General features: G+C 42.9%; 1 protein-coding gene across 1 annotated transcript in view; it reads right to left on the minus strand.

Annotated features, from left to right (window-relative positions):
* Positions 1–19,723, minus strand: part of LOC131708081 (G2/M phase-specific E3 ubiquitin-protein ligase-like) — a 74,033-nt gene extending 54,310 nt beyond the window's left edge. Inside the window, exons 1-2 of the mRNA XM_059010157.1 lie at positions 19,584–19,723; positions 14,868–15,010 (exon numbers count right to left, since the gene is read on the minus strand). The gene's annotated coding sequence lies outside the window, so the exon portion shown is untranslated. The remainder of the gene's footprint in view (positions 1–14,867; positions 15,011–19,583) is intronic.
* Positions 19,724–23,810: the final 4,087 nt, after the last annotated feature.

Raw genomic sequence — 23,810 nt, forward strand, 5'->3', positions numbered from 1 at the left:
TGGGAGTACATTTTAAAAGTCGTGCTGGGAGTACATTTTAAAAGTTTGTCTGGGAGTACATTTTAAAAGTTTGTCTTAGAGTACATTTTAAAAGTCTGTCTTAGAGTACATTTTAAAAGTCGTGCTGGGAGTACATTTTAAAAGTCGTGCTGGGAGTACATTTTAAAAGTCGTGCTGGGAGTACATTTTAAAAGTTTGTCTGGGAGTACATTTTAAAAGTTTGTCACGGAGTACATTTTAAAAGTCGTGCTGGGAGTACATTTTAAAAGTCGTGCTGGGAGTACATTTTAAAAGTCTGTCTTAGAGTACATTTTAAAAGTCGTGCTGGGAGTACATTTTAAAAGTCGTGCTGGGAGTACATTTTAAAAGTTTGTCTCGGAGTACATTTTAAAAGTTTGTCTTAGAGTACATTTTAAAAGTCTGTCTCGGAGTACATTTTAAAAGTTTGTCTTAGAGTACATTTTAAAAGTCTGTCTCGGAGTACATTTTAAAAGTCGTGCTGGGAGTACATTTTAAAAGTTTGTCTGGGAGTACATTTTAAAAGTTTGTCTTAGAGTACATTTTAAAAGTCGTGCTGGGAGTACATTTTAAAAGTCGTGCTGGGAGTACATTTTAAAAGTCGTGCTGGGAGTACATTTTAAAAGTTTGTCACGGAGTACATTTTAAAAGTCGTGCTGGGAGTACATTTTAAAAGTCGTGCTGGGAGTACATTTTAAAAGTCGTGCTGGGAGTACATTTTAAAAGTCGTGCTGGGAGTACATTTTAAAAGTCGTGCTGGGAGTACATTTTAAAAGTCTGTCTTAGAGTACATTTTAAAAGTCGTGCTGGGAGTACATTTTAAAAGTCTGTCTTAGAGTACATTTTAAAAGTCGTGCTGGGAGTACATTTTAAAAGTCGTGCTGGGAGTACATTTTAAAAGTCGTGCTGGGAGTACATTTTAAAAGTCTGTCTTAGAGTACATTTTAAAAGTTTGTCTGGGAGTACATTTTAAAAGTCGTGCTGGGAGTACATTTTAAAAGTCGTGCTGGGAGTACATTTTAAAAGTTTGTCTGGGAGTACATTTTAAAAGTCGTGCTGGGAGTACATTTTAAAAGTCTGTCTTAGAGTACATTTTAAAAGTTTGTCTAATAACATAGTGATGGCTAATGAATCATCCACATTTCCGTCCAAATAGAATTTGTAAACGTTGCCCTTATAGGTTCTATAACAAGAGTGATACACTCAATAAATCACAACATCTCCACGTCAGCAATTCAAACATTTTAGTTTCCTACAATGACAATGTAATTAATGCATTGTGTACAGTAGACATCATGAAGGATAACATGTCAAAGACTCAGCAGTTACAGTGTGTTCTTAGCTTGAATTGGTCATGAAACATGTATTTCTTCTTTAGTTATATTTTATTCATAGGAAATGTATTTCCAACCATTACTACTTATTCACTTGTAATATGTGCTGGATATAATTCAGCAGATATCAGATCCATGAGTTTTGTAGCTATTTTACCCATAGTTGCTGCCTCAATATCCCTCTAAGCTTGACTTCGTAGTGTGATGTAGTTTAAAATATTCATAGTGACAGAAAAAGAAAAGACTGGTATGGATGATTTGTTCTGACAGGATAAAACAAGATTTAATTATATAAAAGTGTGCAACTTTGTGTTTCTGCCTTCAATCTGAATGAATAAAGATGAAGCATAAAAGTGCTGGCAGAAGAGATAACCCTCAGCTTTGTAATTTTGAGAATGTTTCATTTGGACAGATATTACACTAAAATACAAAGGTGAATAAATGGGCTCTGGAATTTGATGAAGAATGAACTCAAGCTCATTGCAGTGGACAGGATGGGAGTCATTCAGTCATTGATCTGATACATTGATTCAGGTCTGTACAACCCTTTTCAGTGTGGCGTCAAGATCGTCCCTTTTTGTAATTTGTAAATTAAGTTCCTTTGAATTCCACACTTTAAACAAGATGTGGCATCTCAGTTGTGTATCCTGGACAAATATATATAGAGAGAGATATGTTTTAATATCTCAATACTTTGTTTTAATATTAAAAATTGATTTATTGTGACTGTAGGGCTCAATTACAAATAAGCAGATGTGAATTTCTAAAGGCTAAGGCTAGCTAATCAAGGTCGTCTTTCCCAAATCATTCTTCCTTTTCAACTGTATCTCCCTTCCAGTCAAGCTGGGTCTCCACCTCACCACTGACGGTCATTGAAGGCTATGCCTCACCAGGCGAGAGTAGCAATGGACTGATGGAGTGTTTCTGTGCATCAATGTTGCTGTATCTACGATAATAACTAGTTCAAGGTGAAGCCAGGTTAGGTATAGTATTACATTCCTGCATGTAACTCATTTTTAGATAAAGGGGAGGTTTAGCACCGTCAAATTTCTATTTTCAAACAGTCATTTGAATCAAAGTCATGCAGACTGTTTTTGCCCCAGATTATAGTTTTATATCTGAAAATGAAGCAGTTTTGCATGCTTGTGTGAAATGATGCAACTCTAGATTTCTGAGTCAGTGCTCGGTACACTTCACACCCAAACACACCTCAGCACTGCAACAGAGTTGTTGTAGTCTGAAAAAAACGTCACTACAACCAATTTGCATGGAAATTTACGCAGTCATTCCTTGTTACTATAATATCTAACTTAGACATTAAAAACATGAAAGGTTGTATTTTATTTTGTTATATAAATGAGACCATTTCACTAAATTTGAATCCAGTCAGAATTACATTGCAGATTATGTAAATGACCACACTGCATATCAGGTCAGCCATGATATATATATATATATATATATATATATATATATATATATGAAAATCTGCATGCCACAAACATCAATCAATTAGTCAAAACCTGTATCTGTCCAGATGAGTCAATTAAGATGAAATTCTCATTGCCAATGAGGACCTGGTAAGAGGCTCACACCACCACAGCAAACAACATCAAACACAATTAACAAGGAGTAAAACACATAATAAATCATAAAACATAAAACTCAGCAGCAACTTAACAGGTACAGATGTCAGTCAGCAATGAGTCAACCCTACGACTTAAAGCAATCTCACATATGAACCGTTGTAATGTGAACTTGTGTTGAAACTCATTCCAGTCATTGGCTGCTGCAAACTGAAATGAGTGACAAACTGTCGATACCCTACAAAGGAACAAGCAGTTTAATAAAATTCCAGGATCTTAAGTTGACTCAGAAATGTCTTCATCTAGACAATGTGGGGAAGCTATAAAAAAAGGCCAACAACATGCTCGGATATATTGTGAGAAGTGTTGAATTTAAATCAAGGGAAGTAATGTTAAAACTTTGCAATGCATTAGTAAGACCTCACCTAGAATATTGTGTTCAGTTCTGGTCACCTCGTTACAAAAAGTATATTGCTGCTCTAGAAAGAGTGCAAAGAAGAGCAACCAGAATTATCCTGGGTTTAAAAGGCACGTCGTATGCAGACAGGCTAAAAGAATTGAATCTATTTAGTCTTGAACAAAGAAGACTATGCAGTGATCTGATTCAAGCATTCAAAATCCTAAAAGGTATAGACAATGTCGACCCAGGGGACTTTTTTGACCTGTAAAAAGAAACAAGGACCAGGGGTCACAAATGCAGATTAGATAAAGGGGCATTCAGAACAGAAAATAGGAGGCACTTTTTTACACAGAGAATTGTGAGGGTCTGGAACCAACTCCCCAGTAATGTTGTTGAAGCTGACACCCTGGGATCCTTCAAGAAGCTGCTTGATGAGATTCTGGGATCAATAAGCTACTAACAACCAAACGAGCAAGATGGGCTGAATGGCTTCCTCTCGTTTGTAACCTTTCTCATGTTCTTATGTCCTTATGTATCAAACATGCCAAGTAACTTTCAGCAAGGGCTTATTATCAGACGATGTGAAACTAGCTGAAGTCAGAGGAAAATACAATATCCAAATGTGGAAGAACGAGCTGAAAGAGGAGCCATTTTATCACAGCGTCACAGCCCTTTCAAACCTGACCGTCTCTAAAGTGCATCTCTATAGTCAGGCCCGTATTAAGGTATTTGGGGGCCCAGGGCTACTGACATTTCAGGGGCCCCCTTGGAGACCCCCCCCCCCCAAGCACAAACTCATACAATACCAACACAATAATGTCATTCGAATAGGCAGTGGACAGCATTACCACTCACATCACAGTAGCTATGGCATGCAAAATAGTATGGTAGTCGGTACCACTAGCTCTCATTACCGACCGCATCGTTTCGAATTAAATCAACGCTGACATTAGACAAAAACATAGTGTAATCGGCGCTACTCTCAAGCCTCCTTAACATTGCAAAGTATAAAGACACATTTGACTTACCATTGCTAGATCTTATGCTTTCTTGCCTTAAAACTTAAAACAAGAATTCCTTACTAATGTTCGTGAAGTCCAGTTTGCGAAGTAGGTCATGTTCAGTGAACATGAGAGTTAAATGATTGAGTCATTAAATTCAGTAATTCATTCAATTCTCTCTGAGGCGGAAAAATTACTGTCTTACTGGCAAATAAGGGGACACTTGCTCACCTAGTGCGACCTCACCTCCTCAGTTATCGGACCCCAACATGCCGTATCAGAGCTAGTGTAGCCAGCTAGTTTAAGAAGTTAGCAAATAAACTACAAACTGGTAGGGAATTCTGGGACACTTCCTGTTTCTTCTCCATGTGGGTAATTTACATCAGCATACTGGAGTTAGTTTGTAAAATGGCTCCGGCTGTGCAACAGTGTGCTGATGTCTGTCTGCTATACTTGGTTTCGTTTGCAGGAGATGAGCCAAAAATAAACTCTGTTGTACCTGAGTCTGAGCCAGAGTGATTGTGGTCTGGGACAAACAAATAATAATACACAACACAACGCAGAGTACGCTAAAACAACAGGTTGTTTTATTCACAGTAATTCATTCAAACCAAAACTAATATTTAGGAGGAGACGCAGCCTAGCTGCCCATTACGTAACCGTGTGGTCCTGCATGCACTGTAGTTTTAATAAGGGTTACATTTTTTTATTATATCTGGTGCCGTGACCCGGATGGGCAGCTTCTAAGGGAAGCGTAAACATAAATTAAATAGACAAATAAAAGGTGAATACGGATTTAAAAAAAAAAAAAAAAAGATAAAAATAAATAAACAAATAAATAATAATTAAGTAAACAACTAGCGGTTACTAACAAGGCAGACCTATGGCTAAGCAGTTTAGTTCTGGAAAGGGAAAGACAGAAGAATATTCTTCTGGTTTTACTGCTGGATTGAGGGAGGACTGGTCACAGAAGATGTCTGAGAGTAGAAAGGGCTGGTCAGAAAGGCCTGTGAAGACAGAACCATCTGGATGGTGTTCTGATGAGGAGGAGGAGACCAGAGCCATGCCCCAGATGACAAAATGCAAAACGTTCCCAGTGGGCCCAACTCCTACCTATGTGCCAGCGATGCATCAGGTGCGAGGTATTCCATTATTCAGCAATAGTAAAGATTGCAGGATTGATATAGAAGACTGGATTAAGGATATCCAATACTTGTTGAGTGCTACACATGTTCCAGCGTCCCTACATTTTGACACACTGGTGCGTTACCTGAGTGGTGGAGCAAGGAAGCTCGTATTGAACCTCCCATTAGAAGAGCAGATCGCCTCCAGAGCCTTTGAGGAGTTGAGGGCTGAGTACAGTGACTGCCATTTATCTCTTGACCCAATGGCAGACTTTTATGAGCGACACCAGCGCCCAGATGAGTCAGCCTCCACCTATGCCATAGAGCTAGATGCCTTATTGAGGAGCATTGAAGAAAAAATAAATGGAGGCGGGGCACTCCAAGACAGGGACTATAAACTCACCCAGCAGTTCATGCGTGGCATAAGTGAGAAAGATGTACGTGATCGTCTTGCCCCCATGCAGCCTCGCTATCTTACGTTCAGGCAGTTACAGGGAGAACTGAGACAGCTGGTGAGGGAGAAAAATTCACTAGGCGACAAGAAGGTGAGAGCAAAGAGTGTTAGCAGCATGCAGCAGGCTGCAGTCAGTGCAGAGGGGAGCATGCAAAGTAATGTTTTGCCCCAGCAGGAAGCAGCAGCCACAAGAGGGTTAAGTGATGCCGTTCAGAGTCTTACCACCCTAGTTCAGGACCTTGCCACTCACCAGAGACAGCAGTCTGAGAAGATGGGGCGTTTGGAGGCCATGGTTATGCAACAAACTGCTACTACCTACAGGTATGTCCCCACCAGTAGCCAAGGAAGTGGTAATGGAGCAGCGACTCAGAGACCTCCGCATCGCCAGGAGCCCTTTGTGTGCCATCGGTGTGGTCAAGTTGGCCACATCGCTCGGGGGTGCCGTAACCAGCCAAATGCTTATGCTGTGCAGCACAGTGTAGGAGAAAACAATTCTCATTTAAACTAGTACAGCCTGACACTGAGGGGCAAGTGGAGGGCAACGAAAACAAGACCAGCCCTATAGTTACCTGTGTTCACAGTGCGCCACAGATGGAGTGCAGTGGGGAGACAAATTCTTCCAGTTTAGTTGGCCCAATGAATGAAGATTTTGTTGTGGTGAATAGTGTCCCCTGTAGAGCCCTAATTGATTCAGGATCCCAGATTACATCAATTACTGAGGAGTTTTGGCACCAACACCCCACCCTCAGAAACCTGAGACCAGATGAGGTTGATATCCGCATAGAAGGGGCTGGAGGTCACGAGGTCCCACATCAAGGGGTGTTGCGTTTGAATTTGTCTTTGCTAGACCAGACCTATGCGGCTGTTCCAGTTTTCGTTGTGCCGGCGACACAGTACCGAAAGTCTGTACCACTTCTGTTAGGAACAAATGTTATTAGGGCTAGCAAGCAGGACTTAGAAAAACGGCTGGGCAGAGAGTTCCCTAGCTGCCTGAAAGATGAACATCCAGCCTGGCATGCTGCCTACCAACAGGTGAGGGTGAAGTCACCCGGAAGGGAGCCCAAGACGGTGTCACAAGTTCGTTATGCAGGAAAACAGCCAGTGAAAATTAAGCCTGGGGAACACAGATGCATAACAGTCAAGGCTCCATGGTCTCGTGATAGGAGTCCATACACTGTACTTATCGGACCTCCAGATGGCAAACAGTTTATTAAAAACATGGTGGTGGAAGAAGCAGTGGCAGATGAGGTCCATGGGCGGACTCTAGTGCACCTCTACAACCAAAGCACATACAATATTGTTATAAAAAGGGGCCAGACAGTAGCTAGCATCTCTGCACTGAGCAGCGTAGAAACAGTGGTTCCCTCTGACCCTACCCCAGATCTAGGTAGCACAGCCGGTTCGTCGCATGATCAACAAAGTTCTTCCCCACCAGATAAAGCACCAGTTCAATCGGACATTCCGGAGATGGATTTGAAGGAGGCAGCAGTGCTGAACCAGGAACAACAGGAAAAGCTGGAAGAACTGCTCCGGAGGAACTCTGATGTGTTTTCAGTTAATCAGTTCGACCTTGGATGTACATCCGCTGTCAAGCATGAAATACCATTGATTGATAACAAGCCCATGCGCCAGCCTTACCGTAGGATCCCACCAGCCCAGTTTCAGGAGGTTAGACGACATCTACAGGATATGGTTGAAGCGGGAGCCATTAGATCAAGTCAGAGCCCTTATGCCTCACCCATTGTAGTGGCCAGGAAGAAAGACGGCTCAATCCGAGTCTGCATTGACTACAGACAACTAAATGCAAAGACGGTGAGAGATGCATTCCCTATGCCCCGTATTGAGGAGGCCTTGGATGCTCTTGGTGATGCTGAATTCTACTCCACACTGGATCTCACTTCCGGCTACTGGCAGGTAGAGGTGGCTGAACACGACAAGCCCAAAACTGCATTCACTACACCCATGGGCCTGTTTGAGTGCAACCGAATGCCTTTTGGCCTGCAGAATGCACCAGCCACCTTCCAAAGACTGATGACTCACTGCCTGGGAGACCTAAATTTTTCAGCTGTGCTGATATACTTAGATGATGTCATTGTATTCTCCCGAACATTTGACGAGCACCTAGAGCGCCTGCAGTTAGTTTTTGACCGGCTGCGCCAGTTCCGGCTTAAGTTAAAACCTAAGAAGTGCCACCTGCTCCGGAAAGAGGTTAAATATTTGGGACATGTGGTGTCAGCCGGTGGTATAGCCACCGACCCAGAGAAAATACAGCAGGTGCGGAACTGGAAGACCCCGACAGACAGGAAGGAGGTAGCGCAATTTTTGGGGTTCTCCGGTTATTACCGGAGATTTATAAAAAATTACTCCAGTTTAGCAGCACCCCTCTTTCACCTGACCGCAGGGTCCCCTAAGAAGGGAAAACGGCCCCACAAACCGGCCGGGAGGCCACCACCATTCAGTTGGACAGGGCAATGTGATCAAGCATTCACTGAGCTGAAGGAGAGATTGACAACAGCACCCGTCTTAGGGTACGCCGACTACAGCCTTCCATTTGTTCTCCAGACGGATGCTTCAACAGAGGGGTTAGGTGCAGTGCTGGCCCAGGTGCAGTCCGGCAAAGAGAGGGTAATTGCGTACACCAGCCGCTGTCTCACCCCCTCCGAGAAAAGGTACCCGGCTCACAAACTTGAGTTCCTGGCTTTGAAGTGGGCAGTAGCTGAGAAGCTGAGGGACTACCTGTTAGAGCACCGTTTCACTGTGTTGACTGACAACAACCCGTTGGTATATGTAACCAATACTGCCCACCTTGATGCAACAGGGCAACGGTGGGTTGCAAAGCTAGTGGAGTTTGACTTCGAGATAAAATACCGCCCGGGAAAGAGCAACGCGAACGCAGATGGCCTCTCACACATGCCGAGAGCTGAAATTGCAAGCATACTGAAGGTCGGTTGTAATGTCAATACCGCTAGCACTTCAGACCAAGGGGAATTTAACTCCACCAGAAATACTCTATCCAGCACTGCACCACCCAGTCAGTGGGCTGAGGTCATCCCCAGACTGCCTAGGGAGGAGCTTAGGAGACATCAAGAAAAGGACCCAGTAATCTCCGTTGTGCTGCGTTACTTCAAGGCTGGACGGGCACCAAGTGTAAGGAAGAGGAAGCAGGAGGAGACCCTTGTCAGAGCGATGCTGAGACAGTGGAACAAGCTGACGTTTGAAGAGGACATCCTCTATAGAACATTCAAGTCGCCAGAAGGGAATGAAGTTAGACAGGTGGTGCTGCCTGAAAAGCTAAGGCGGGAAGTATTCGACATGCTACACACCGACATGGGCCACTTGGGGATGGAACGAACCGTAGATCTTATGCGTGCACGATGCTATTGGCCAGCTATGTTTTCCACTATCCAACACTGGTGTGAATCATGTGAAAGATGCTGCCTAAGGAAAAGTTCACAGGGTGCCCGTGCACCCCTGATCTCTATTCACACGACTAGGCCTTTAGAGCTTGTATGCCTGGATTTTCTCACCTTGGAGCGCTGCAAAGGGGGTATAGAAAATATCCTGGTAGTTACCGATCACTTTACACGCTATGCTCAGGCTTATCCTACTCCTGACCAGAGAGCAGCTACCATAGCCAAGGTTATGTGGAAACATTTCATTTGCCATTACGGGATTCCCGAAAGGATACACACTGACCAAGGGAGGAACTTTGAGAGTGGTCTCCTGCGCCAACTCTGGAAATCAATGGGGGTAGCCAAAAGCAGAACCACTCCCTACCACCCACAAGGTAATGGTACCACTGAAAGGTTTAACAGAACCTTGATGAACATGCTGGGAACCCTGGAACCTCACCAGAAGTCAAACTGGAAGGAGTACGTTGAACCCATGGTCCACGCATATAACTGCACCCGTCATGAGTCCACAGGCTTCTCACCCTACTTCCTCATGTATGGAAGACATCCTCGTCTTAAAGTGGATTTGGCTTTGGGGCTCCCATGCCAGGAGGAGGAGGAAACAGAGCCAGAGGAATATGTGTCAAGTCTCCGTAGTAGACTGGAGTTGGCTTACAAGCAAGCAACGTTGGAATCTGAAAGATCCAAGCGCCGTCAGAAACGGTATTACGATCAGAAAGCAAAAGAAATTACCTTGAGACCAGGAGACCGTGTCCTAGTGGCAAATAAAAGTGTTCGAGGAAAACAAAAATTGGGAGACAAGTGGGAGAAAATACCGCACATTGTAGTTCGTAAACAATCTGATCTGCCAGTATACGCTGTGCGTCCAGAAACGGGAGGGGGGGAAAGAGTTATTCACCAAAACTTACTGACGCCCTGTATGTTTCTCCCATTAAACAATACCAAGCAGCTTACCTGTATGGATGATCAGGGTTCGAACACTAGCCACGTAAGGTCAAATTTTGAAATAGACACCTCTGAGGATGAGGAAAACTTATATGTAGAGGTAGGGTCACAAGCAAGAGACCGGGGGAATCAGATTGATAGCATAGGAACAGAGAAGCTCCCTAAATCAATTGCACTCGCACCTAGCAGACACATGGGCTTGGGCACCCATCCATTTCTCAGCGATAGAGACGATAGCGATAATGACAGTCAGCTTAGCTGGGAAAGGGGTTATCATGATACAGAAATAGTGGCTGACTATTCAGAAACGCACAACCCAGACCACATCTGTTTAGGTAGTGAGTTGTCAGGCCCGGAGGGTCCATCCGCCCCGAGCCAGACCCCGGAGGGTCCATCTGCCCCGAGCCAGACCCCGGAGGGTCCATCCGCCCCGAGCCAGACCCCGGAGGGTCCATCCGCCCCGAGCCAGACCCCGGAGGGTCCATCCGCCCCGAGCCAGACCCCGGAGGGTCCATCTGCCCCGAGCCAGACCCCGGAGGGTCCATCTGCCCAGAGCCAGACCCCGGAGGGTCCATCCGCCCCGAGCCAGACCCCGGAGGGTCCATCCGCCCTGAGCCAGACCCCGGAGGGTCCATCTGCCCCGAGCCAGACCCCGGAGGGTCCATCCGCCCCGAGCCAGACCCCGGAGGGTCCATCCGCCCCGAGCCAGACCCCGGAGATTTTAAGTATCCGTAGCCAGGCCAGAGCAGGTCCGCCTGCCATGGGCCAGGCCCCAGGAAACATCGAACTCCGCCGCTCCACTCGGCAGAGGAGGCCACCTAATAGGTTATCTTTAGAGCACCACGCAGAGACTCTAGGTTCTGAACAGTGCCGATATTGCCAGAAGATTGCTAGGGGCAGGCAAATCTGGGAAACCCAAAAGAAGAAACAGGCCCTGCGGATTCCCAGAGACTTTAGAGTTTGCAACAGTTGTGACATACGTTTGCATTAACATGTAAGACGAGGGCGTCCTTTTCTGCAACAGGGGAGAGTGTAGCCAGCTAGTTTAAGAAGTTAGCAAATAAACTACAAACTGGTAGGGAATTCTGGGACACTTCCTGTTTCTTCTCCATGTGGGTAATTTACATCAGCATACTGGAGTTAGTTTGTAAAATGGCTCCGGCTGTGCAACAGTGTGCTGATGTCTGTCTGCTATACTTGGTTTCGTTTGCAGGAGATGAGCCAAAAATAAACTCTGTTGTACCTGAGTCTGAGCCAGAGTGATTGTGGTCTGGGACAAACAAATAATAATACACAACACAACGCAGAGTACGCTAAAACAACAGGTTGTTTTATTCACAGTAATTCATTCAAACCAAAACTAATATTTAGGAGGAGACGCAGCCTAGCTGCCCATTACGTAACCGTGTGGTCCTGCATGCACTGTAGTTTTAATAAGGGTTACACTAGCAATAGCATTATCTGTTTTGTCAGTTTCTCTCGCCTTAAATTGGCAGTTCAATGGCTGGCTCTCGTTTTTCTCCTCTGCTGTAGTGGCTGTGCACCCAGCGCTAACCGACTCGCTGCTCTCTGCTTGCTCCTCTGACTCGTCATGTGGCTCTTCCTCACTTTCATTCTTCTGACACTGACTTTTAAGAGTTTAGTGAGTTTTGGGGTACTATTTATAACCTCCTCGGATTTAGCTAGTTTGAGTTTAGTGATTTTTCTTTTTTTTTCGCACCGCTACTCAGCTTTTCTTATTTGAGTTAGCATAAGATTTTTTTTTATTTCGTCAAATAACTACGGCATGCCAAAAGGACACAAAAATGTTTTAAAAAATAGTCAAATTGTTTAGTTTAATACGTGCTTTTTTATTTGCCAACCGTTATCAGTTTGACTTTACAGCAGTGGTCCTCAAAGTAATTTGGGCACGGGCATAAAAATTGATCTTACTTGGCTGTTTGCGGGCACGCTGACTATTGCATAGGTTCTTATAGTATAACGTTATATATAGAGAGTTTTAGTGGGAGTTATTCTTTGTTTACTGTGATAAGGCCAAGTCTCAGGCAGTAATTGTGCGTGCTGCGCTTATTTTTTAAATAATTCATATAAAATACGCAATGCAAATATTTTTAAATAACATGTTTACATAGATAACCATGAATAAACTAAAATAAGAGGATAGATAGCGTCTCGCTTTGTGTCAATTTGTCAAATCTGTCAACACTACTCTGTTTTAAAGATCGCTCATCTCCCAGTGCAATTATTCAGAGAAAGTGGATTTGTAACTAAATCTACTACGGTGTTTCCCTTGTCTGGTGAAATTAAAAAATATATATAGAGAAAATTAAATTCTAAATACTGAAATGTATTATTTTTCTCAATAACAGTCGGCGAAATTCAGTGCTTACCCGGCATATTAACAGCCCGCCTCTGCTCACGAATGATTGGACAGCTGTCGGATCTTTCACTTTCCCATTGGCTACTCACTCGCCTTCAATTTTCATGCAGAATACCGTGATTCCGTTGGATGATCGTATCGCAGAGGTCCTTCAGGAAAAAAAATATATGTCGAGTACGTACAAGCACAGCATAAGCGAGCAGCACTGAATTTGCCAGCGGGCACCACTTTGAGGACCACTGCTTTACAGGGACGGCGGGGGCCCCCCTAGGAGGCGGGGCCCTGGGCTTCAGCCCATGTAGCCCATTGGCTTAACACGGCCCTGTCTATAGTGATCTCTTCGCAGTATCATACTGTACAAAATATGAAAGTACAGTTTTATGTGACATTTAAGTTATCTAGTACTGTACATATCTTTATATATCGTTTGACCTTATTTCATGTTTGAAACTACCATGCCTTATAAGATTTCACTATGTATTGATATTCAGCATGAACCCCAGAACACATTACTTCTCCTGAGGTCACTTGCATTTACCCTATGAAGTTTCTACTGTACCACTACAGGTGACACTGACTGAATGCACACTGCAATCTTTATGCAAGGATTGTGCCCTGAACCAGCTCAAGAGAAAAACAAGATGGGTTTGTAGTTACCATGACTACTAATCATCTTAGAGTACAATGGGACATTTTAATTTAAAATAAATCTAGTTTAACAAAAAAAAAAAAAAAAGATTTAGAGAATCAAGTTCCAAAACCCACCCATGATGGTAGTAAAATATAATATGTAGAAAATATATCTATTTTAAAAAGCAATTTTTTTTCTCAATGTACATAGAGTCATTTTTAGAATTAAGCAGCACAAATGCACAATACCACTTTCAACAATAATCCTGAAATCTGATGAGATTTCAATGACATGGCTTTTTGGGATGCATCACTTTTTTCAAGGCCAAAGTCAACCCATGTGTGTAACTATTATTCTACAGCCCCCCCCCCCCGGTATTCTAGAGCACCGTAGTATTCTACAGCCCCCCTGCTATTCTACAGCCCCCTAGTATTCTACAGCCCCCCTGGTATTCTACAGCCCCTGGTATTCTACAGCCCCCTAGTATTCTAGAGCACCCTCGTATTCTACAGCCCCCTAGTATTCTAGAGCAATCTGGTATTCTACAACCCCCTAGTATTTTAGAGCACCCTAGTATTCTACAGCCCTCTAGTATTCTATTCAGAAGCAAAGGGGGGTGGGGGGCTTAATAATAAATGTGCACACTGCTGTATCTGGCTCAAAAAATGCATCTTTACCTCAAGCCTGCAGTGCTTGTAGAGGTAAGAGCACCAACATGCAGGCCTGGAAGTGTATAAGTGTATCAGGGCTTAGGCTGGACACAAGCCAGTGACCATGTACACTGAAACAGGAGTCTTAATCACGGCACAGATCCTTCTCACCTTCTCACAGAATTCATGCCGGTGCATCACTCTAAATAGCCTATTTACTCTTACCCTAGTAGTTGACCACCTTGATTCCCCTGCGATTGCCCCTCCTACTCTGTCTTCCTTCTCTCCTCTCTCCATTACTGATGTCTCCAGCATACTGCTGAAATCAGCTACTGCCACGTGCCCCCTGGACCCCTGGTGCTCTAGAATACTAGGGGGCTGTAGAAGAGAAATCTCTGGAACCTGTCTCTCCTGGCTGTCCTCTACCTATCTGGATGCATGCAGTCTGTTTTCTATGATGGAAGCAGTGCTGACTCAAACTGGGTCACATGCGGTGTCCCTTAAGGGTCTGTTCTCGGGCCTCTTCTCTTCAACATCTACATGCTTCCCTAGGGTCACCTCAACCGCCAACAGAGCTTCATGTTTCACTCCTATGCAGATGACACCCAGATCTACCTAAAACTAAACCCTGGATGTCCCTCTGCCATGGTCCGGCGCTCAGCTTGCATCCAAAACATTGAGACCTGGATTTCTGTCAATTTTCTTCAGCTCAACCAACAAATCTGAACTTCTTCTCGTTGGATCGAAAACTCAACTCAAGAATCTCAATATTGCCGCCTTGAACCTCAGAAACTGTCTGCTGCTGCCTTCCTCCACTGTACGAAGCCTTGGTGTACTTCTGGATAGTAACCTCTCCTTTGATGCCCAAATTTCCTCTGTAGTCAAATCCTCCTTCTACAACCTCCAAAACATCTCAAAGGTCTGTCCCTACCTTTCCCTCCCAGATGCAGAGATACTCTGTAAGGCATTCATCTCCTCTCAAATCGACTCCGGCAACTCTCTCTATGGTGGTCTTCCTTCACGCGCCATAAACAGACTGTAGCTGGTTCAAAATGCCGCTGCTAGGATCCTTACCTGATGTAAAAAACATGATCACATTACCCCCGGTCTTGCCCAGCTGCACTGGCTAACTGTAAAGTTGATTACTTTCAAAATTCTCCTGCTTGCCTACAAGGCCCTTCATCACACAGGTCCAGAGTATCTCTTCAACCTGCTGACCCGCTATGTCCCTGCACATAAGCTGAGGTCCTCCGACTCAGGTCTGCTTGTTATACCCAAGGAAAAGCTCGCCACACTCAGAGAGCACTCTTTTAGCTTCATGGCCCCGTCTCTCTGGAACTCTCTCCCAGCTTTAGTGCGTGCAGCTCCCACAATCACTCGCTTGAAATCAATTGTCAAGACCCACTTGTTCTCTCTTGCTTATAATGGCCTCTAAGACTGATATCTGTTATTAGCTGTTGTCTAAATTGCTATTTCAGGTTTTTCACTCCATCTTATTCGTATAATTCTGCTTGACACACACATCCACAATGTTTATAATTCACATCCTAGCCTCATATTTAATATATTATATACACCTATATGTAATGTATTTGCATTGTTTTTTACTGCTGTACTTCATGTACTGTGCCCTGTATGTAATATATTATGCATTGTTCCTCACTATCTTGTAAAGCGCTATAAAAGGTGCTATATAAAATAAATATTTATTGATTGATTGATTGATACCCTAACCCTTATTAACCAGCTCAATAATGGACCTTGTGAACCAAACACTTATCATCAGACCACTGTGTTATATATTTTGGAATTCTAAAAGGTAAGAAAGATTATGTTTTTTTCTTGAATCATTTTTTGTTCTTTTTGGCAACAGAAAAGCAGTGCTTGAAATGGGTCGGTACTCACCGGTACGGAGTACCGCCACTTCTCAATTTCAAATATTTGAGTAGCACTGTGGCGCTTATCACTGACTATCTGCCCGTTTTGCAGAGTATTCCGTACCACCTATAAAATAGGGAAATATGGAAGACCGTTTGTAGATATGTCTGTCGATGTGGATTTGCAGGAGTTGAACAGCATTAACATGAGCAGAGTTCTTCACACATACAAGTCGTGTGCTGAGATTACTGATCACATTGCAGCAGAAATGAGAAAATAACTGGTAAACGATATTCTGCAAAACAAAAGAAAAATGTGTTTATTAATTGATGAATCCACCACTTTAAGAAGTAAGTCTGTTCTTGTTTAGGGCTAGCAGTCAGCAATAGCGGGAGAAGTAAATGCTCAGTCTTTTTTCTTTGACCTGCTTGAGCTTGAGGGGACCACCGCCAATTCTATTGCTGATGCGTTGCTGGAGTGTCTACACAGACATGGTTACAATGACGATTTTTTGTGTCAATGCCGGATTTCTTTTGCCTGTGATGGTGCATCAGTAATGCTGGGGAAGTGGGATGGAGTTGCAACTCAGCTCCGGAGTCGATTCCCGAATTTGTTTGTGTTGCACTGTTCTAATCACCGCATTGAGCTGGCCATTGGAGATGTAATTAAAGAAGTGTGAATCACTTTCAGATTGTTTTTGACAAACTGTACTCCAAAAAAATCAAAGAGAACTGAATCAATGTGCAAAAGAAACCGGAAAGCGTTTATTGGCCATTGGCCATATTTTGTCAGTCCACTGGTGGCGTCCAGTGAACGAAGTGTGAAAGCAGCGTGGGAGAATTATTGGGCACTCCATGAGCACTTTTCGGAAGCTTCCAGTGACACAAACAGATTCGAGAGAGAGAGAGAGCGAAGTATGCTGGACTGGACAGTGCCCTCAGATTGTCTCCCTTTGTTCACAATTATGTTTGATGCTTTGGTTGAATTAAGTGATCTTTCTCGCAACTTTCAACGACGTGGGACAAGCCTTCCCGAAGCAGACACATTGTTAGCGTGACAAATCCGAGTTTTTGAGTCAATGTAGAAAACTCCTGGTCCCTACACAGAGGAAGCAAACAAGCCTGCATCCAGTTAGATTTTAAGGGGGTTGAGTTGAACAAGCGCAGTAAAGTTGTGCAAATTAACGCAAGTTTGTTTACAGAGTTTGTGCAACCTAACGCAACTCCGTTTTACAGGAGTTTGAATCTTAGAAATAGACTTGCGACAACAACTTCGTCAAATGTCAGTACCAAGGCACTGGAAACCTCATCAAAGGAATGCGATAAAAATGTAATTGAACAAGTCACAATGTTCTATCCTGAAGGAAGAAGAGCTAGATATTCAGTAAGGCAACAGGGAAGTGAGACACCTATGCCAAATTTTTTAATTGACGTAGTGGAGAGTATAAGAGGATTTCGTGAATACAAGGAATGCAAAGGTGCACATATCCCCAGTGCCTTAGAGCTTCTATTGAAAGTGATTAGAACCGTCGCAATATCGACAAGTGAATGTGAGCACACTTTCAGCTGCACGAATGACATTTTGACATCAAAAAAGAAATACTCTTGCTGTCAGCCGCATGTCGAGCCTTGTATTTTTAAAGTGCAACGGCCCACCACTACACAAGTTCAGCCCTCTGGATTATGTAAAGTCCTGGCTGATAAAGGGAAGATGAAGTGCTGACGAGACAGCTTGCCATCGCTCTACATGCCATGCAGATTCAGCTTGAGAGTCCATGTCCTTATTTTGACAGACAGCCTTATTCCGCAAGTAGGCTACTGATTTTTATGTTTCAGTTTTAAATATGTTACGTATTACATGTACCTTAATTTAATATATATTATATATATAGTAAAAGAAACTCACCCACTCGGGTTCGTTGCCCCTTTAAAAATAGACCCAACACACTGGAATGGATTTTTTACAGCGCGGTTGCGCTAAATTTTTAATGAACACACACAAAACAAACACAAAATCAAATAAACACCTAGCTCTTATCGAGCACTAACTACACACGCAGGAACCTAACTAACACAGGACGGCTAAGCCGTTTCCCTGCCCCAAAACTTAATTAAACCACACAGGTTTGCACTATACCTTTTTATCTCAGGACTGCCAGGAAGCAGAGCACTCCTTTCTGCCTCCTCCTTCTTAGCAGCTCTGAGCAGACTAGCTGCCTCTCTTAAATACCCTGCACCTGGTACTAATTTAACAATGGCTACCAGGTGCAGAGGATAATAAATACTAAAACAATTAACAAATTCAATTAAACAATAAAGCAAAACAATTAAATTACACAAATGTGCATTCCGCACATGTTTTTTCTTCAGGGAGGCTTTAACCCCCTCCCTGCTGTCTTACAATATATATATATATATATATATATATATATATATATATATATATATATATATATATGTAATTCAATTATGATAATTTAAAATGTTTAAAAGTACACTTGCAGATAATATCTACCTTTAACATTGTAATATACTATTTAAATGAATTTAATAATACAATATTAATTGTGAATGTATAGCGTGTACTTTTCCATGATCTCAGATTCAATGTAGACAAAAACAAAATGTAAACAAAAGCTAATAATTACAGTTGATACTTTCAGTGTTTCCAATAAAATATATTTTTTGTGTTTCAGCAAGTATTATTTTAATTGTGAATTTATTATCATTTGAAATTAAAACAGAGACTTTATATTTCACTTAAATCTGAGCAGGTCAAATGGACAGGGAGCAGAGACAGCTGGACAGGGAGAGAGAGAGAGAGCTGGACTAGGAGACAGAGATAGAGGTGGAAAGGGAGACAGAGAGAGCTGGACAGGGAGACAGAGATAGAGGTGGAAAGGGAGACATAGAGGTGGAAAGGGAGACATAGAGATGGAAAGGGAGACATAGAGATGGAAAGGGAGACAGAGAGAGAGCTGGACAGGGAGACAGACATAGAGGGAGACAGAGAGATGGAAAGCACTGCAGAAATGTACACAGAAACAAACACCACATCATTTTGAAATGATTTTATTATCTACGATTAAACAGAAGTTGAGGTTATCACCTGAAGAAACATTAGCAGAACTATTTATTTCACTATAAACCTCAACGATTGTCTCAGGTTCCGAGCAGTTATTATCCTACAACGCTTGTGAAATACCTGGTTACTTGGATATGTCTACACTTTGATCCACAGTGGCATGTTATTTTTCTTGCTTTTTGTTTTGCTGGTCAGATTTGCTACTTAATAAAATGCAATGCATAATCCCTACCAGGCTGCTCTAGCCTAAATGCTTCAACTTTCCATTTAACTGAAAAGGAAACAGATCTCTCGAAACTCTCTGCTTTCAAGCCAAATCTAACACTGTTTAAAAAACAGGAAATCGCAATCTATGAATATATTAAGCGCTTCATGTACCGTGATAAGATTCTCCTTTAACAACAACAATCCATTGGCAAGCAACAGATTTATTTAACCCTTTGTTTACTAGCTTATAGCCCCTATATCCCCTTCGGTCACAAGGTCTTTATTACATTTTTAGAAATTTTTAAGTTTGTGTGAACTCTATGGAATTCGAGAAGTTGCCATGCCATAACTTTGGAAAAAAAACCATTATGCATTATAAAATAGATATATAGATAAGAAACTTAACACAATTATACATGCAGTGACTGAAGGGATATGAGAAACCTTAAGATAATGGAGAATTCATCTGCTGACTTACTGTTTTATGGACAGCATTCACCTCTTCACAAAACAGGCATTTTCAGGGCTGATAGAATAGGCAACAGTCACACTGAAGAGTCAGTTCTACAGTACAGTAGATACGAAAGCAAAAGAAACCTGGGAGCGAGCCTCTGTGACCTGTATTACTCTGTTCAAACTTAACGAGATTGAAGTTAAGTCCCCATGCTGTGTACTCTCCAGCTGAAGTGGAGTGACTTCAACAGCTATGTTAATGAGATTAAAAAGGATTATCGTGGCTGAGGGCTGATGTTTTTTTAAATTTGTTTTGGCAATATTTATCCTGCAGTTAGGTGCTATACCAATGTATTAATTTATTTTGATAATTTTGATTTTGTGCAAGGGTATGTATGTATGTATGTATGCATGTATGCATGTTTGTATTTATCTCCAGTCAGGGTCAAGTACCACGTGGTAGGGCCTTCATCGACGGGCATGATCGCTTAATTACATAACTAGATTTCTACACTAGACCTTGAGTGTATTATGCAGAACATTATTCTCATGTGGAATGGGTAGTAAGATGTTGTTAACTTTTATCTGCTGCTGCTGTTTGAGCTCTAAAGAAATCAAGACATGCATTTCCGGTCTCCTGAGAGTTTGTGTGCCTGGTGGTGGGAATTGAATGGTGTATTCTCTTTCTATATCAGAGTAGAACTGAATTACCTTTCGCCTGGGTCATGGTGTTAGACAGTCACTGCACTTTGATTTCAACAGAAGGAGCTCCTGCTCCCACCTCATGTTTAACAATGATGCCACCTCTGGCTGGGATATAAGAGAGGATTGTGTGGTCTCCAGTGCTGTTCATTGTAAGCCAGCTCCCAGTTTAATGCTCTGTATGAGGTTTTTTTTTAACTTCAAAGAGCTCATAGAACAGCATAAGAAAAGCAACCATTTGGTCTGAGCTTCTTTTGTTACAGAGCAACCGACACACATAGAAATGCACAAAAATGATTATACGTGATTATATAAACATATTCTTTGAATGCAATTTAACCATGAGGGATGAGTCATTTGAATAGTTTAACAGAACCCATTGAAGTAAAACTGCTCTGTGCAGGGATTTGTTCTAAGCTTGCAGTATTTACTTGAGAATTGCTTTAGAAAGATACAGTATCTGTTAACTGGCAATTCCACTCGTGCATGACTAATAATGCTTCCGTTAATACTTTCAAACACCAAAATCTCAGAACTGGGCTCATGAATAAAAGGAAAGAAGATGTCATTTCTTAATTCATAGAAGATGAATAAAGTGTAAAGCAGGGGGTATATGTTTATATGCAATCTTAAAATAAGACATTAGCAGTGTGTGATGATCTTGTGGCATGTTAATGAAGTCTGGGACAAATCCGTATTCCAGGATTCTAAGCGTAGAAAACAGCCATGAAGTGAGGGAAATGGGCACAGTGTTCTAAAGGTCACCGAACTTCAGTACAAATCTGGTCCATTGAGAACAGAGTGAGAGAGTGAAGCTAGCAGGACATCAATGTCAGTTCAGATCAGAGACTGAGAGAGTGAAGCTAGCAGGCACATCAATGTCCTTTCAGAACAGAGAGAGAGTGAAGCTAGCAGGCACATCAATGTCAGTTCAGATCAGAGACTGAGAGAGTGAAGCTAGCAGGACATCAATGTCAGTTCAGATCAGAGACTGAGAGAGTGAAGCTAGCAGGCACATCAATGTCAGTTCAGATCAGAGACTGAGAGAGTGAAGCTAGCAGGCACATCAATGTCAGTTCAGATCAGAGACTGAGAGAGTGAAGCTAGCAGGCACATCAATGTCAGTTCAGATCATAGACTGAGAGAGTGAAGCTAGCAGGCACATCAATGTCAGTTCAGATCAGAGACTGAGAGAGTGAAGCTAGCAGGCACATCAATGTCAGTTCAGATCAGAGACTGAGAGAGTGAAGCTAGCAGGCACATCAATGTCAGTTCAGATCAGAGACTGAGAGAGTGAAGCTAGCAGGCACATCAATGTCAGTTCAGATCAGAGACTGAGAGAGTGGAGCTAGCAGGCACATCAATGTCCTTTCAGAACAGAGAGAGAGTGAAGCTAGCAGGAACATCAATGTGTAAGAAAATGAGGCTTAATATCTTCTTTAATATCTATTGAGACATAGGAGTGAAAATTACTAGGCACAATTTCAAATCACAGTAATCAGGTTTTATTATCAACATACAGGTAAAATTATACAGAGAAATTCACTACTACAAAAGTTAATGACTTATCCCTTATACAGAGTAACAGTATTCCAACTGCCCTGATTCTAACATTGCACAGACCCCACCCCAGCCCACAACTGATACATTCTACAACCCCCAAATTGCTGCACATTCTTCAGATGAGCTCTAAGATAAGATAGAGAGAAAGACAAAGAGAGAGAGGGAAGGTGGGAAAGAGAGAGAGAGTGACAGAGAGACCCAGACAGACACACACAAACAAACTGTGATGCCCACACACACAAGCATGAAAATAAGAATCCTATTGCATAGCAGTTTCACCCATTTCTAGCAACCATTACATGTATTGAACTCATTCAGTTAACAGCAAGAAATAGTTAGTCAATTAAATGATTTTTAGAAGTAAATTACAAATACTAAAACTGTCAAAAATACCAGATCTTACAGTCCACACCTTGAAAGGGAAAGAACAGTGTTCCGACCTTTCATATGCACAAAACACATTTTAGTAGTAAAATACAATATAAAAGAATGTTAATGCTTATACTTTTTTAATGAAAAATTAAAACCACAGCTAAACAACTCCTTTGAAAAGCTTATCCCAGTAAGGACATTAAAATCATGCTTATCAGAGTTGTTAACATACACAGAATGTTGAGTTGTAATGTAATTGGTTTTGTATTGCCTTTGCATGCATAGTTTAACACTTCGGTTATTTGCGTCACAAAATGCCTATATGGTTGTTCAATACAATATTATTAACCTTAAGTAGTTTCTATGTTCCAAACTCAGTTCTTCTGTATGCCCCATCTGCACCCCAGACACCAGGTATAGCCAACCAACTCAGCAACTTCCTCTGTGACCATGAAGGGCCATTGCTCCTTGCAATTAGCTCACCTGCAGGCGTTCTCTTGCTTTGTTGCTGGACTCCTATACTCCTGTGCAATGCATATTGGGTATCTACAACACTAATGGCGATGCATCTCTGTCTTAGGTTGCCTAGGTGATGACCCAGGTTTTACCCGTCATTGAAATACAGCCTACATTCCACCAGTGAGAGGCAAGTCATTCTGGGGTGCATACAAACATGATTGTCCTGAACTATTGAAACATTGGGACCTGTAGACCCATTGTCTGTGAGTGGAAGTTCAGTATAGTCAGCTCTGTTCTGCTCCATGTTGCTGGCTGGGTCTCTGTTCCTGCTCCATGTTGCTAGCTGGGTCTCTGTTCCTGCTCCATGTTGCTAGCTGGGTCTCTGTTCCTGCTCCATGTTGCTGGCTGGGTCTCTATTCCTGCTCCATGTTGCTGGCTGGGTCTCTGTTCCTGTTCCATGTTGCTGGCTGGGTCACTGTTCCTGCTCCATGTTGCTGGCTGGGTCTCTGTTCCTGCTTCATGTTGCTGGCTGGGTCTCTGTTCCTGCTCCATGTTGCTGGCTGGGTCTCTATTCCTGCTCCATGTTGCTGGCTGGGTCTCTATTCCTGCTCCATGTTGCTGGCTGGGTCTCTGTTCCTGTTCCATGTTGCTGGCTGGGTCTCTGTTCCTGCTCCGTGTTGCTAGCTGGGTCTCTGTTCCTGCTCCATGTTGCTGGCTGGGTCTCTGTTCCTGCTCCATGTTGCTGGCTGGGTCTCTGTTCCTGCTCCATGTTGCTGGCTGGGTCTCTGTTCCTGCTCCATGTTGCTAGCTGGGTCTCTGTTCCTGCTCCATGTTGCTGGCTGGGTCTCTGTTCCTGCTCCGTGTTGCTAGCTGGGTCTCTGTTCCTGTTCCATGTTGCTGGCTGGGTCTCTGTTCCTGCTCCATGTTGCTGGCTGGGTCTCTGTTCCTGTTCCATGTTGCTAGCTGGGTCTCTGTTCCTGCTCCATGTTGCTGGCTGGGTCTCTGTTCCTGCTCCGTGTTGCTAGCTGGGTCTCTGTTCCTGTTCCATGTTGCTGGCTGGGTCTCTGTTCCTGCTCCATGTTGCTGGCTGGGTCTCTGTTCCTGTTCCATGTTGCTGGCTGGGTCACTGTTCCTGCTCCATGTTGCTGGCTGGGTC

Source organism: Acipenser ruthenus, chromosome 3 (genome assembly GCF_902713425.1).
Source record: "Acipenser ruthenus chromosome 3, fAciRut3.2 maternal haplotype, whole genome shotgun sequence".
NCBI lineage: Eukaryota > Metazoa > Chordata > Actinopteri > Acipenseriformes > Acipenseridae > Acipenser > Acipenser ruthenus.